The sequence below is a fragment of the Trachemys scripta genome, chromosome 3, assembly GCF_013100865.1.
Source record: "Trachemys scripta elegans isolate TJP31775 chromosome 3, CAS_Tse_1.0, whole genome shotgun sequence".
Taxonomy (NCBI): Eukaryota; Metazoa; Chordata; order Testudines; family Emydidae; genus Trachemys; species Trachemys scripta.
Window position 1 is genome coordinate 65075909 of NC_048300.1, and position 15802 is coordinate 65091710.

A 15802-nucleotide genomic window follows, 5' to 3' on the forward strand; every position below is an offset into this window, starting at 1 on the left:
ACACTTCTACCTGGCATTACATAAAAATGTGCGAATATTAACATTCCAAAAGCAGCATGACTTACAAACTGACTACAACAAACACAAATGTTCAGCTTTTATACCACACATATTCCAGCCTCTGTGCAAACATAAGTCTAAAGGACTGCATCAACTCATTAAAATTAATGATACAAGGGTAATATTATTCATCGTCACCGTGTCATGCAACATTAATCAATTCATTTTAATTAAGCTGGAAAATATTTATTTTGTCTAACTGCAGCCCATTTCTTTCTGAATGGGATAGAAAACTTTATAAGGAATACACTTGTATTGTATACAAACTATTAAGGGTGGGATTTCTGAAAGTGCTCAGTGTTGGTCCAACTCTGTGCCCATTAAAGTCAATGGCAAAGCTGCCATTCATGTGAATGGGAGCAAGGTTTGGCCAATACCGTGTGCTTTTGGAGATCCCATGCTAAACACACACAGTGTAAGCCCAGGAAACAAAGATAAAAAATCATCTCAAAGAAAGATTACGTAGTTATGTTACAAGTAACCTTGCAAAGAATATTTATTAGTGCACCTCTGCAGTTACATCCCAGTAATACCCAGGGCCGGCGCCAGTGTTTTTGCCGCCCCAAGCGGCGGGGGGGGGGGGGAGCAATTGGTACAGCTCTACCGCCACCGAAGAGCCGGACGTGCCGCCCCAAGCACCTGCTTGCTGCACTGGTGCCTGGAGCCAGCCCTGGTAATAACCAACAAAAGCAGCCATATGAAGAATGGTTGCCAGGCTCCATAGGACTTGAGGGATGGGCAAGGAAAAGGTGGCTGGTTCTATTCCAATTTTGCACTCCCCCAACCCCAAGGCTGCCCCAGCTTTAATAATTTGTGTCAGCTGTAAGAGACCCAGAGAGCTGTTATGCCTGCTAAGGATCCCTGCTCACAGTAGTGCCATACCCCTGACTTATCCTCTACACTGGAGAAAGAGTTGGGGATAGTGTAGAAGCCTCAAGTGCCCTATGAGGGCAGCTTACAGCCTTTAGAGTGCTCTGGTGACACAAAAGGGTTGTAGAATCTGTCCCAAAAAAATAGTCCTGGAATAGGATGTATTGATTCATTCAGGAGTGAACTGGATTAACAGGGTACAAAAATTGTGAGCTGCTTGCAGCCAACCCTGGGACTTGTGCTTAAGAGAGAGGGTAATTGCTTTCAATTGAACTTACTTTTATGACAAAGAACAGCTACAGATGGGGACACTCCTGCCCCATTTCCAGAGCTTTGGTCCCTAGCTCTGTGAGGTTTTGACCAACACTGGCTGGAGCTGGGTATAGTGGCTTTTGAGTGACAGTCATGTACGTGTTCCTACAAAGAACTAACACATTTGTTGCAGAGTTAAAACAGACATAATTATTGAAAGTTGTGCCCGGGAGACAGCACTCCAAGAGGCAGTTTTACCTGGAGGTTTTGAATGCAAAAGTGAGTTTTGCTGAAGTCCTGAAAAGCAGTGCTAGCTGTATATAAACTTTGCTCCTGCTTTTTCACAAAGGAAATGACAACTGTGTGCATTCTGCAATTGAAACTAGACTAGGAAAGAATATCTTTGGAGTGAGTTGGGAGAGAGACGAATGGACACAAACCAAGAGTCCAAAACTTTCCTAGCAGTAAGAAGCTGAGACAATACCATTCCTCAAGTCCTTTTAAAAAAAAAAAAAAAAGGGAGCAAAAGTAAAAGCTATATTCTGAATACAAGGGCTTCCCTCCTGAGCATGTACATTCAAATTACTTCTTCCTGGTAGAGAAGCAGTCTGCTATGGTCACTTGTTTTCCTAAAAATGTGTTTTATATGTATTTATCTCTTCTGTAAAAGAACAAGGATTATGTTGATATTCATGAAAGTGTTCTGCCTCAGGAGGCCTATTGTCTCTTTTCTTGATTGCACTTTTATGCTTATTTAAACAATATTTAAATTCACATCTTGTCATCCAAGCTTAGCAAAATCTGCAAGGGAATTTAAGACAATATAGAGAAAAGTGGGTAATGTGATCTTCAATTTTTATCCTTCCCTCCCCAAACCCAATAAAAAGGATGAGCAAGTATGTCCACAGCAAGCAAAACATTATTGTGGCATTGCAAATTTCCAGATGGCCTTAGCAGTAAAGGAAATAGTTCATCACCCTCATGTAACTTCATTGAAGTAATGGCATTACACCAGAGATTACTTTGGCCCAATATCTGTGCAATTCAAACACACACACAAAATGATTAACAAGGAATTAAGTTTGTTATGCACCATTCATAAACACAAAATACAGGAAATCCTGATTTAATTCTCAAACTTTACAAATCATTTCATCTTTCATTCCTTCATCTAATGCATTTCACATGTAATTTTTAAAAGCAACAAAGTGTCTTAACTCCCAGCATATTACACTTTACTATAGGTACATCCATGTAACTATATTTAATAAAATAGTCTTTTAATTTTGTCACAGCATATTATTTTTATAAAATAATGAAACTACACAATATTTTACAACACACTTCTATATAATTAATCCCCTGTCATGTGTAGTGGGACAGCAACATAACATTGTATTTTATATTTGTTGTTTGAGGTTTTAGAAGAACAACTAGAAATATGAGAGCATAGAGAAACATTTGTTGTACACTACAAGATCCAGGATAAAAAATGTCCACATTATAAGCACACATTTGAGCTCAACGAGTGATGTAGAAAGGCTGAGCCGGGATGCTGATTGGAATATTTTGAAGAACTCAGCTAGGGATTATCCAGGATTGCCAGAATTAATCTTTGGTGCATTTCATTATTTAACTGTCCGGATAAGATCATTTAAGAAACATGGTAGCTTTTAAAATTATTTGTAGCCCATTGATAATACAGCAAATCTACTCCGCATGAATAACGTCGCTAGTGATCACCATGATGAGTAAGAGCTGCACAATCTATCCTAAGGGATTAGTTAGCAAGGTAGGAATAGAAGTGGGGCCATGTCTAAAGCCTGTTGCAATAAATGGGAGTCTCTACTGACTTCAGTGGACTTTGGATCAGGCCGAAGAATAATACAGAGACATAGATGATGGCATTCAAATTTCTCCTGTTTTCAGGAGTAATCTCTTTTTAGCAAAAAAATCACTTGCAGCTGAAAATATCTATTGTTTTTGTTATTTGTACTCCTAAAGTACCAATCAGGACCCCATTGTGCGAGGAACGGAACACACATATTAAAAGAGACAGTCCCTGCCCCAACAGGGTTACGTCCAAGCATGTGATGAGAGGCAACAGGTGGAGATAAACAACAAGCAGGCAGGGCCGGCTCCAGGCACCAGCTTAACAAGCAGGTGCTTGGGGCAGCCAAGGGAGAGGGGCGGCACCTGCGACAATTCGGGGGCAGCAGGTCCCTCACTCCTTCTAGGAGCGAAGGACCTGCTGCTGAACTGCCGCCGCCGATCGTGGCTTTTTTTTTTGCTTGGGGTGGCAGAAATGCTGGAGCCGGCCCTGCAAGCAGGAGAGAGATGGGGAGGACAAGGTAACTGTTTATGTTTAGTATAACAGGAAGCAGTCTCAGCATACCAGCTGCGTAGCCACTGTCAATTTTTTGTAGGCATCATAGCAGAGGGGAGTTTTCAAGAGGGATTTGAAGCAGGATGTCACAGGGTCCACTCATCACAGGGTCCACTCACCACAGTGGTGCCTCCTGCTGGCCATCCTGGGAATTAGCAGTGCCAGGCTTGCACTTCCCCTCTAGTGGTGTCTTTCCCCCACTCTCTCTCCCAGTGTGGCCCCTCTCACTACAGTCTCCTCTTTGTTTCTTGGCCCTCTGGCCAGGTCACTAAGGTCCTCCCATTCTGGGGAATTCACAGTCTTTCCAGACCTGCTGTCTGACTGGCATCTGCAGTGCCCTTGCCACTTCCCAGTGGCTGGTAGGGGAACCCAGGCCAGCCCTCTACACCAGGTTCCACCCAGGAACCCTATAACAAGCAGCCAAGATCTCTATACCATCCTATTCCTTGCTGCTGTTTCCCTGGGTTTCTTCCTATTTATCTGGCTTCCACCCTCTCTGGGCTTGCCAGCCTCCCAATTCCCTCTACTCAGGGAGTGATTACAACCTACTTCCATGCAGCCCCACAGCCTCTATCTGCAGCCAGATACCTGGTTTTATACAGGCCCCACCTTCTACACTGCACAGGTGAGCCTATTAATTTATTTAGGGCTTTCCCCTCAGCTTTCCAGGTTAATTATCCTATCTGGCCCCTATTCGCTCCTCTGTGGAGTGGAAAGCTTGTCTGTCACCAGCAAGAGATTACCTCACCCCCCCTTGTCCCTTAATATCAAAGTACTGTAATACAGGTTGGTTTTGTGCAATTTTTGACTTGGCTGGAAACAGGAAACACTGAAAATTGGGATCTGTAGCCTAATTCCTTCACCAGAGCAATTTTCCTAAATTCATATGCAAACTAAAGTTTTGAGTGCTTATCCCAAACCTGACTTCTGAACCTTTCTGTTGGTTGCTAAACTGCTGAGTATTGTTATTCATACACAACCTATTGTATTGATAGGTGTTTTCATCATTGCTGGAGGAGTTATTAGCAATATGCAACACATTGTAACATGCTGGTTTCAGGACTGAATGAAAGGAGTTTAGATATTTTTAAAATTAATGGAATTGGCTTTTGTCTATTTCAGAAAAGTAATTGCTTATTTCACAAATTGCTGAAAATAATGAGTAATTGGAATATTAGAACAGTGAACATCTAGAATATAGTGGATATTTTTGCAATTACATTGTGATGGCATTGTTAAGACTAGGTCATCTATTGTACTAATCTCATCTACTATGCCTCCCAATATAATTGCATTAGTTACTAAGTATAGTATTTCTTTAGGAAATTAATGCTTGCCATTAAATACCTCCCCTTTATCTATAATGAGATCAGCATTAAGAAGATGTTATCGCTACTGCAGTAAGATTTAATCAACAATGCATTGTGATGCTGAAGCGAGAACTTTACAACTTTAATTTATTTTTAACTGTTCTTTATTTTTGTCTCATGAAGGTTAGCAAAATGCAAGCACAAAAAATAAAGATCTTGTCTGAAAGAGGATCCGACCACACACACGACTTAACACAGCTTCCAGTTGTTTTCAGAAAGGAAATTAGCCTGACTTACAATATTTCTTTGTAGGCGTGAATCCAACTGTAGATAAAACTTAAGACACTGAACATAATGTACTGTACTTGGAGCTTCAAAGAAGCTTCAGAGAAGGCCTCTTGCAAGACATTATTAAGGAAAATACATATTTATGGGGAAAGGGGAAAGGTCCTGGCATGGATCAAAAGCAGGTTAATCAATAGGAAACAGCCCTAATAAGCAGCTGCTCCTTGCAGTACAGAAAAGTTGATGCTGGATTGCCCCAGCGATAAGTATTGTGATATATGTATTAGTGGTCTTGAGAGGAGGATGGACACTCAGGGCAGATCTACACTTAACACTGCATTGATGCAGCTGCACCGATGAAGCTGCGCCACTGTAATGCTTTAATGAAGACTCTAAGTAGATGGGAGAAAGCTTCTCCCATCTGCTTAGTTGTAGGGTGACCAGATAGCAAGTGTGAAAAATCAGGACAGGGAGTGGGGAGGGGGCGGGGCGGGGGAGTAATAGGCACCTATATAAGACAAAGACCCAAATATCAGGACTGTCCCTATAAAATCGGGACATCTGGTCAACCTACTTAGTCGATCCTCTTCCACGAGAGGCAGTAGCTATGTTAGTGGGAGAAACTTTGAAACTTTCCCACTGACCTAGCACTATCTGTATAAACACTTAGGTTGGTATAACTGTGTCGCTCAGGGGTGTGGATTAGTCACACTTCTGAGCGATGTAGTTTTACCGAAGTAACTCTGTAGAGTAGACCCAGGCTAAGACAGCAAAACAAACACGCACATTCAGGTTAATAAAACAAAGTGGGATTGTGATTAATTCCAGAAGGATCTAATCAAACCGGGGGACTGGGTAGCATAGTTGTAAACAACTGTTCAATGTTGATAAATGCAAGCTGATGCAAAATCTGAAACACAATATACATTTCTCCTATGTTGATGGACTTTGAAGTAGCAGGATCTTCTTGGAATAAAAAACTCAATTAAGTTGTCTGCCCAATGCACAGCAGTGTTTTTAAGAAAGCAGGAACAGGTGGGTACATACTCAGTACCGCTCAGCTGAGCCTCCACTGCTGCTGTCTGTGCTCCTGAGGCTACACTGCTGTTTATACTCATGCTAGCTCTCATTGAGCTACCATGAGCACATGTATACAAACAGGGAAACCACACCCCTAGCTCATAGTGTGGACTTAGCCAAAGTGTACAGGTTGCTCCTGTGCACTTTAAAAGGGACACGCAACCTTATTTGCTTCATAGGCAATGCTGTAGAACTTGACGGCGCCCTAGCCACTTGGGTTTAAATTCCTTGAATCCAGACTACTTTGGTTTAATTAGTTGATGATTTGATTTAATGCGGCCATTTTAGTCCTTATTTCTTTTGTAAGGATTATGATGTTTTGAGTTACAAAAGGTGTTTTCTTAGAATGAAAAGCAATATCATCCCTGATGCCATTGTACATGCTACGTTTAATGATGGATTCTTTTTAGATTTTTAACCACACATTTTTACTCTAACTGCAGCCACTTCCGGAATGGAACTTGTTTTTTTTTAACTTTATAGACTTCCACCTCTTTACTTTATTTCATTTCTATTATTCAAGACTTCTAATGAACAATAGGAAGTTATTGGTTAGTTGGTCGTTTTACTGGATTGTTAATCTTTTTTGCCTCCTCCAGCAGCAATCAATAGGTTTACATTTCCATCCTATAAAACTATATTTGATGGTCCAGTAGACAAGTATTGCAGTGTAACTATCCATTGTGAATATTTTGGCAGATCAATGGAAAACTTCTGAAACTATGCTACAGAAAGTTCCTCAAACCATGGTATATTCCTATTGTGAAAAATAGGGCGTGATTTTCCATTCTGTTGCATCCATTTTATGCTGCTATGACTTGGCTGATTTCAGTATGAGCTTCCCTCAAGTTTCAATTGAACATGAAAAAGCACTGGAGATCTGTGACACTGGTGAAGTCAATACAATTGCACTGATGTAAAAATGGTGAAATGTAGTACAGAATAAGGTTGAAAGGCCTATCTACTGTAAATCAGAAATAACTTCATTGAAGGTTGTGTAATTACACTAATGTAAAAGTGGTGTAATTTAAACAAGGATCAAGCCCATTTTAGATCATTAATGTAACAAAGAATAAAACTTTCTTTTAATAAGAGCTGGATTCAGTTGATTGGACAAGAGGCATAACAAGAAATGAAACATTTACAGTCAAATTTGCACCAGAGAAGTGAGGGCGGAATTTGTCCTTTGATTTCTGTAATAAAGTTCAAAAAGGCATTGGCACAGTTCCAAAAAATTCTAAAACTTGATTTCGGTCTTTTAAAAGTCACTAGCGCCTACAGTACAAAGATGCATTAGATTTAACTATTACCCACATGATTTTCCCCCCATGTTTTCACTAGAGTGAGAAGGCTTTTGAATTGATTCTCTTTTTAAAGCCTCAAGAGATTGAAAAGCTTTTAAAGGAAGCTTTTTGCACATTTTCTAATATTTGTTTTCTTGCCTCACTGCAGTGAAACTACTGTATATCTTCATTATTTTTTCAGCAGGTATTTTTTTCCGAAAGATATCTCTAGACGAGCTAGATAATATGGTGGAAAAAGAGTGGTTACAAAGAATTGAGACTGCATTTGATCTTCCATCTTTTTTCACAAATGTCTAATGCCTTTTCCTGTTTTTTTGAAATGGACAACCATAAATTCTATGTCCAACTTAAGACAGCTAATCCTGCTTTATGAATGATAAGCCCTTCAAGGAAGTAGACCTAAAACTGTAGTGTTATTTATTCTAATACATGGTACCACCATTTAAAGCTCCCAATTTCCCCCCCAATTTATACCATTATGAGAGATCGGCTTGAGCAGTCATTTTTAAGTGTGAATATTGGCAACCTGATTCTAGCAGTTAAGCTCCCCCACAATACTTTGTGAGCTATAGTATGCAGCTAAGCAATAATGTACATTTTTAGTACCAAATTTTCAAACCAAATTGCAAATGAAACATCTACAAACCAAGAATATGTCATAACTGACTAGAGAGTCATTTTTACTCTCTTTCCCTGGCCCAATAACTATCCATGGTCATTCATAGTAGCATTCATTGTCAGTCATGATGACCATGGATAGTCATTGGGCCAGGGAAAGAGCAAAAGAGACTCCATAACCTGCTGATTAGGGCACTCACCAAGGGTACGGAGACCAAATTCAAGCTGCTTCTCCACTGACTATTTAATTATTTACAAAAATGGAGCAACTTCAAGAGGAGAGATCAGGAGAGCTCTATGCCAGAATACCCTAGAGCCCAGTGGCTAGGGCATTCATCTGCAATGGGGAAGACTCAGTTCAAATCTCTCCTCATCCATCACACAGAGGTGGGAATTGAACCAGCATCTCCTATGTCAGCACCCTAACCAGTGGGCTAAAGCATCTAATAGAGCAGGGCCGGCTCCAGGGTTTTGGCCTCCCCAAGCAGCCAAAAAAAAAAAAAGCGGCGATCGCGATCTGGGGCGGCAATTCGGCGGGAGGTCCTTTGCTCCCAGCGGGAGTGAGGGACCATCCACCGAATTGCCGCCAAATACCTGGATGTGCCGCCCCTCTCCGGAGCGGCCGCCCCAAGCACCTGCTTGCCAGGCTGGTGCCTGGAGCTGGCCCTATAATAGAGGTAGCACCATCTCCTACTCTAGCCTTTGTGAATCCTTTGCTTGCTTTCGTCAAAATGTCTGAAAGTCAAAGTGAAAGATTTTGACCTTATGACACGTTCTGACTCAACATTTTTCATTTTGATGTCTAAACATTTTGATTCATGTTGACTTGACTTTTTTTTCAACCTTGTGATTTGAGAAAATTTTTTGAAAAATGTTTGTTTTGGTTTCACTGAAAATGTTTTTTTTTCCCCCTAAGCTGCCAGCAAACTGATGAATCTACTGTTTGCCATCTTTACTTAACACATAAAATTCTTGGAATTTAGACCCAGCTTCTCCTTCTTTGGTGACAGAGCAGAGTCTTAATGGAAAAATGCAATCTTCTTTGCTGGACAAGAAGTTTATCACTTCTTGACCTTCTGGGGGCACAACAGGCTACACCCCGGTGGGGAAGGGAAGCTCCCTGCAAATGGGGGGGAAGTGAGAGGGCGGAGGGATGGAGTTGGTCTCAAGTTGCAGTGGGGGAGGTTTAGGTTGGATATTAGGAAAAAACTTTCACTAGGAGGGTGGTGAAGCACTGGAATGGGTTACCTAGGGAGGTGTTGGAATCTCCTTCTTTAGAGGTTTTTAAGGTCAGGCTTGACAAAGCCCTGGCTGGAATGATTTAGTTGGGGATTCGTCCTGCTTTGAGCAGGGGGTTGGACTAGATGACCTCCTGAGGTCCTTTCTAACCCTGATATTCTATGAGAGAGAGGGGGGAGGGGCAGGTACTGAGATTTGCCAGGGGCAGGAGCTCCAGGCTGGCACACCAGCACGTGCCCACACCTATATATTGAACAAAGAGCTAGCCTGACTGCTCGTTTCTGGTGTAGAGATTGTGTTAATTGAGTTTGAGATTGTCAATATCTTCCTTTAATGTGCTATTAAAAAGATAGTGGTGGGGTTTCCATTCAAGAAATGATTGTTTGACGTTGGTGAATGTCCAACTATTGACATAAATCTCCATTTTTTGAAAAGGATGTTAGAAAGTTGGTGCTAAAAACCTTCTAGCAATATTTATAATATGATGATTTTTTTTGTCCCAGATGAGTCTAGGTTTAGATTTTAATATGGGACTGCAACTGCATCAGAGCCATATCTCATTAACTCCTACTAGCAATGGATAAAAATAATTCCCACTTATTTTGATAGGACCAAGAATTAGCAATAATGTATTAGCAAATTTAGCTATATTATACAATGTTAATGCTAAATATATAATTCTATTAGCAGCTTTAATTGATTTGTGGACAACTATATTAAAATTCCATGAACCAGACCCAGTATGGCCATTCTTTTGTTCTTAAGATTGTTTTATTTTGTAATCAAAACTAATTCAGTGCTGTGTTTAAACTGAACTATTTGGGTAGCTCCAGTTAAAGTAGCAAACTGCTGCATATTGACCCCTTACAGGGTTGTAGGACAGGTAGCGACAACCCCTCTCTGGTCTGAATTGCACCCTGGAATGTGGCAGAGTGGGACCCTGTCTGCTCAAAATGGGCACTTCTTTCCCAGTCTTACATACATTTCCTGATATGTCCATCCACTGGTGTAAAGTACTCCATCTAGAGTCTTACTTACATGAACAGCATACATGAAGATATTTTTCATATCCGTTAATAGGCAGTAAGATGACAAGGCAATAAAATCTATACTTCATACACATGATGATTTTTTTAAAATGTATGAGCATAATAAGGTTTTCCAGTTTATGATAATTTAGGCCAATTAAATACACACCTTGTAGCAATCAGTGTGACGCTAAATCTGCAGATTTATCTGACAAAGATATATACAGCTCTTTGACAGACTCAGGTAAAACTTTTGTTTTTTTCTTTATGTATTCTGAAACTAATTCAACAGGAATACCTATAAAACTAGGAGCTCTGAAAGCCACTTACCATGTCAGCCTGTAGCTATTTGAATAATGGCTTTCTATTGTGGACTAAAATTAAACAGCGATAAAGAGGCTATAATTTTGTGGCCAGCCACCCAGGAATTTTGGTCAAGTTAGAACAGCAATACAGAAACTTTGAGACGTTATTTCTGAATACAAATGAGTGTCATCTCATTTAGCCTCCTGGGATAGAAAAGCCCAGGGAATAGTCTGCTGTAGTCAATAGTAGCAGAGACATCATGATAAATCTGAATCTCAACATTTTGTAATGAAATATGAGTGCATGTAATTCAATACAGAAACTTATGCATGCATGAATAATAAAGGAATGGTGGTGCCATTTTACTGCCACTGCTTGCCCTACGGTTTCTTACAAAGATGAAAAGAGCAATCATGATGGGCTTGTATGGTATGTGGATTATTTCCCAGGAGCAATGCTGCCCCAAGGTGAGTTCTGAAGGTCATGTCTCAGAAATGGAGTACATATCTAATCACAAATCACTCACATATTCATTTTTATTTTAATGCACTTACTCAGGAAAGCTTCACTCATGTGCAGCAAGTGGTTTTTAGTGCAGTTCTTTTTTTATCCACTTTTACAGCTGGGCTGACCAAGGACTAGTTGAATAGCTTGGACAAAGGTACCCAATTAGTGAGTGGCTAAGCAAGTATTAGACCCCCAAAGAAAATGACACTTTTAATACTAAAACCCCCAAAAGTCCGTCCAACCTAAAAGCCTGAATCAAAGCAACCATTAAACTAAGAAAATTTTTAAAAAGCTCCAAATCCCTACCCCATGCTGAGGTCTTACCCCAAAAAGGGTGAAGTTCACTAGGGACATAACTACTGCCATCAACATGGAAGGTGCTCAGATATTAGGGGTGTGTGTGTGAGAGAGGGGGCGCGGGGGTTAGGTGGATTTTAACTGTGTCTGTCTGAAAGAGTGGGATATGCAAAATTAATTCCGAATCCTGTAGTTCCATCACTGTGAATAAATACTAAGCTTTTTCAGGGTACCTTTTTAAAAATAAAATTTTGGATTTTCTAATGAAAATGAGTTTATCTTCATACATAAAATTGCAGAGAATAAGAAACTCTGATGTGTCTGATTTTGAAAAAGATTAAAACCTAAGAGACAGTGTTTCTGATCTATCTGAGTACCTTTGTAAAATAATATGTGAAACCCATGGCACATGGTACAGTATCTTTTACTACACATGCATGCACATGTGAAGACCATTAAATCAAACACTCAAAAGGCAGGAAAAGCCAGAATTAAGTTCACCTGTGCAACTGATCACCTTATGTATGCATTATGATAAACCTTTAATTACAAGATCACATATTATTTTTCCTATAGGACCCCTGCTTTATTTAGTGCATGGGATGGACTGTGCTCATTGAGCTAGTCTCAGTTCTCCCCCTGCACCTTGGCTCCCCAACAGATTAGTCTCCCCTCCCCTTCACCTCCTTCCTCCCACCCTCCTGGTTGCCAGTCCTTGCCTGATCAGTCCCAGTCTCAACCCACCTGGCTTCCAGTTCTAGTTTCCTTGCCTAACCAGTCACAATCTCCCCACCTACCTCAAATCTCTGTACAAGTTTCTCTCTCTCCTCTGCCAGCCTCCAGTTCCACCCCTCTGGCTCTCTTTCTCAGTCTATTCCCCCCCACCCATCCCCGAGGTCTGTCGCTTATCCCTCTGTATTCAAATCAGGTGGCTTCCTCCTCTGTGCTGCCTGGATCCATCAGGGCAGTTACTGATAGCACAGGAGAGAGAATCGGTCTTTTTCTCCCTTCTGGTACCTATCCCCAGTTCAGCCTGCAATAGCCAGGAACAGCAATTGCAGGAAAAGTCCTGCTCAGCCCAGGTTGGAGCATGCTCAGGGAGAACAGAATTTTCCTAGATTTTAGCTGTTGAGCTTTAGCAGATCTCTGCTGAGTATCTGGAAACTCAGATTTTTCAAATATTTATAACTTGGTCAAATTTGGATGAATTTTCCTGGTGTCAGCCAAACGCATCCCTGCCACATTGGCCACCCCTCTGTCAAACTTCAAATCCCTGCACCAAAACCGGAATGTGTGTGTGGGAAACATTTGAGCTTCCAAAATAAAAGATCACCAGAACTTTCTAATATGGAAAAACAAATGTTTCCCTATCCTTTTCCTCACAGACAGTTGGAGCATTTGGGCAGAAATTTTCCATAATGATTCAGCCTGAGGCAGACAACTGGCATGGAAAATTTCAGCCAAAAGAGTTAGTTTGCCAATGATATAACTGAAAATAGGGTCTTACGATGGGAAATGTTGGAAAACCTTAAATAATAGGCAGTGCTATCAGCCCTGCCATAATAGCACAAAGATGGGTCCTATCCCAAAAACTTTGCAATCCTAATATATGATGAGAAACATCAACTGGCTATAACAGATAGACGGGGCGGGGGGCAGAACATAGTAATACTGAGACAGTTGTGATATAATAAGCGGTGGTCAGTGTGGTAGTTAGTTGCCTTCACATGTGCTGAACACTAACTATCAAACCAGGCACATTACAGATGGGCCCTTTCTGTTGGCATCTGAAAGGAAAGGGGAATGTAAGAATTTTTACCTGATATTAGTGGCACAAATAAATACACAATGTTGTGGAGTGGCTTTAAAGATTTTACTGTAGGGTGACCAGATAGCAAGTGTGAAAAATTGGGACAGGGTGTGTGTGTGTGTGGGGGGGGTAATAGGAGCCCATATAAAAAAGCCCCAAATGTCAGGACTGTCCCTATAAAATCAGGACATCTGGTCACCCTATTTTACTGCCACCCTTTTGGGAAGACCTGTGCTTGGGACTCTTCCACTTGTGAGAGATGTGGTCATTGTAAGCAAGTGGCAAACACAATACTGAGCCACAAATCCTTACATAAGGCCAGATTCTTCACTGGAATAAATGGAGTAAATGCCAGCATATTCCATCTGATAATTTGGCCCATATTAATTATAAATAGAAAAGAATGTTTGACCTAACACCTACAATGAAATAAATGAGAAACATGATCTATTTTCTTTTCTTTGTTGAGGGAAAAAAAGAGGTTAAGTAATTCACATGAGTAAGATTTTGCTTTATAATTCCAGTTTAGTTTGGTAGCAATTCTCTAGTTTTCACTGTCTATATCTTCTTGGTATCACTCCCATCAGGTTCAGACTGTATCAAGTTCAGACACCTCATGCACTGTTTGTCATGAAGGAGCTGACAGGAAGTGCAAAAATAAGGGATTTACCTGTGACTTTCCAAGGAGAACACTGTTAGCTATTGAAATTTCCCCAATAGCATTAGAGGCTAAGAGACTACTATATCTGTTTGGTACTAGTACATAATTTATTAGCTAACCATTTGATCAGAATCATGCTTCAGATTACTGGAAGCTTAACAGTGATTAATTTGAGTTTTTTGATATAGAGAAACTTACCCGTAATCACAGTTTGAATGAAGTCAACCTCTAAATCCAGACTTCTTCAAATGTCTCTTTCTTCTCATTGAGTTTCAATGGAGAGACTTCTCCCATCTAATCTGCATGCGTTAAAGAGTGCAATTATAAAGCAATCCTTTATACAGCAAGTTCAAATGCAAATATTGGCTCTTTGCTGAGTACAGGGATTGGTTTATGCAAGTGAATTGCAATTTAACTGAGACCACTATGCTCTTACTGATTTACTTAATTTAATGTAATTATTATTTGGCTAATTATCTGGCAGCGTGACTTGTTCTCTTATTCATTCACTGGGAAATTTCTTCCTAGCTACACAGTAAATGAAAACCCATCTATAAGAAGCACAAAAATACTGATTAGAAATAGACTGTGCTATCCAAAGAGGATAGTAATTATTTCTTTAAAAAGATCTCTTACAAGAAAACTTTTGAGCTGGTAGAAATGAGTGTATTGTCAGTAAAGTGAATTACCCATCACCCTTAGAAATGCAGTGTTGTTGTAGCAGTGTTGGTCTCAGGATGTTAGAGTGACAAGGTGAATGAAGTAATATCTTATATTGGACCAACTTCTGTTGGTGAGAGAAATTTTCGAGCTACACAGAGCTCTTCTAGAATGTTACAGCTAAATACGGGGTGGGACACATTGTTTAGCATACACAGTTAACACACATTTCAAGGGACCATTGAAGGTGAAGTGGCCAGTTAACACCAGTCCTGTCATGAAGGGGGAAGACAGGAGAGGGAGGGTTTAGTGGGTTATAGATTGCTGTGATAAGTCATAAAATCAGAGTGTCTATTCAGTCCAGGATTTTTAGTGTCTAGCAAAGTTATGAATTTAAGCTCCCAGGCTCATCTTTTGAAGGTATTGTGCAGAGTGCCTTTGAGGATGAGGACTGAGAGGACAACTATACAGTGATCATTTGGTGAAAAGTGTTCACCCACAACCGATAGGGTGTTTTTGTCTCTCATTTTTCTGCGTGAGTTCATCTGAGAGAGTATAGTGATTGTCTGGTTTCACCCGCACAGTTGTTATTGGGGCATTTAGTGCACTGGATGAATGCACTTGTGATAGGCATGTGTAGGACCCAAGAATCTTGAAAGGTGTGGTGGGGAGGATGTTGCTCATCATAGCAGTGGAGATATGTCTGCAGGTTTTGCATCTGCTGCTCTGGCACCACACCAGGCCACTTTGAGATGGTGTGTCCTAGGCTGTGGGGAGCTTGCTTCTGATGATGAGTTTGGAGGGGCTGGGAAGTTGTTTGAAAGCCAGAAGAGGGGGTTCAAGAAAGATTTCTTGCAGGATGGAGTCCCCATTGAGTGTTGGTTGTAATTGTTTAACAATACCCCATATGGCTTGCAGTCAGGGGGTGACAGTCTACACCCCTAGGGTCATGGCAGCATGGCCTAGTGGCCAGAGTCTATGGGGGTGGGGCACCCATCAAAGGGTATGGTGGCCCCAGTAGGGAGGCCCAGGCCCACCCAATTACACCGGGCCCCAACCCACAGCCCTAACAGTGGCATAACAACTTACCACTGACTCAGCAGGGGGGTCTACTGACACACTGAGGTTT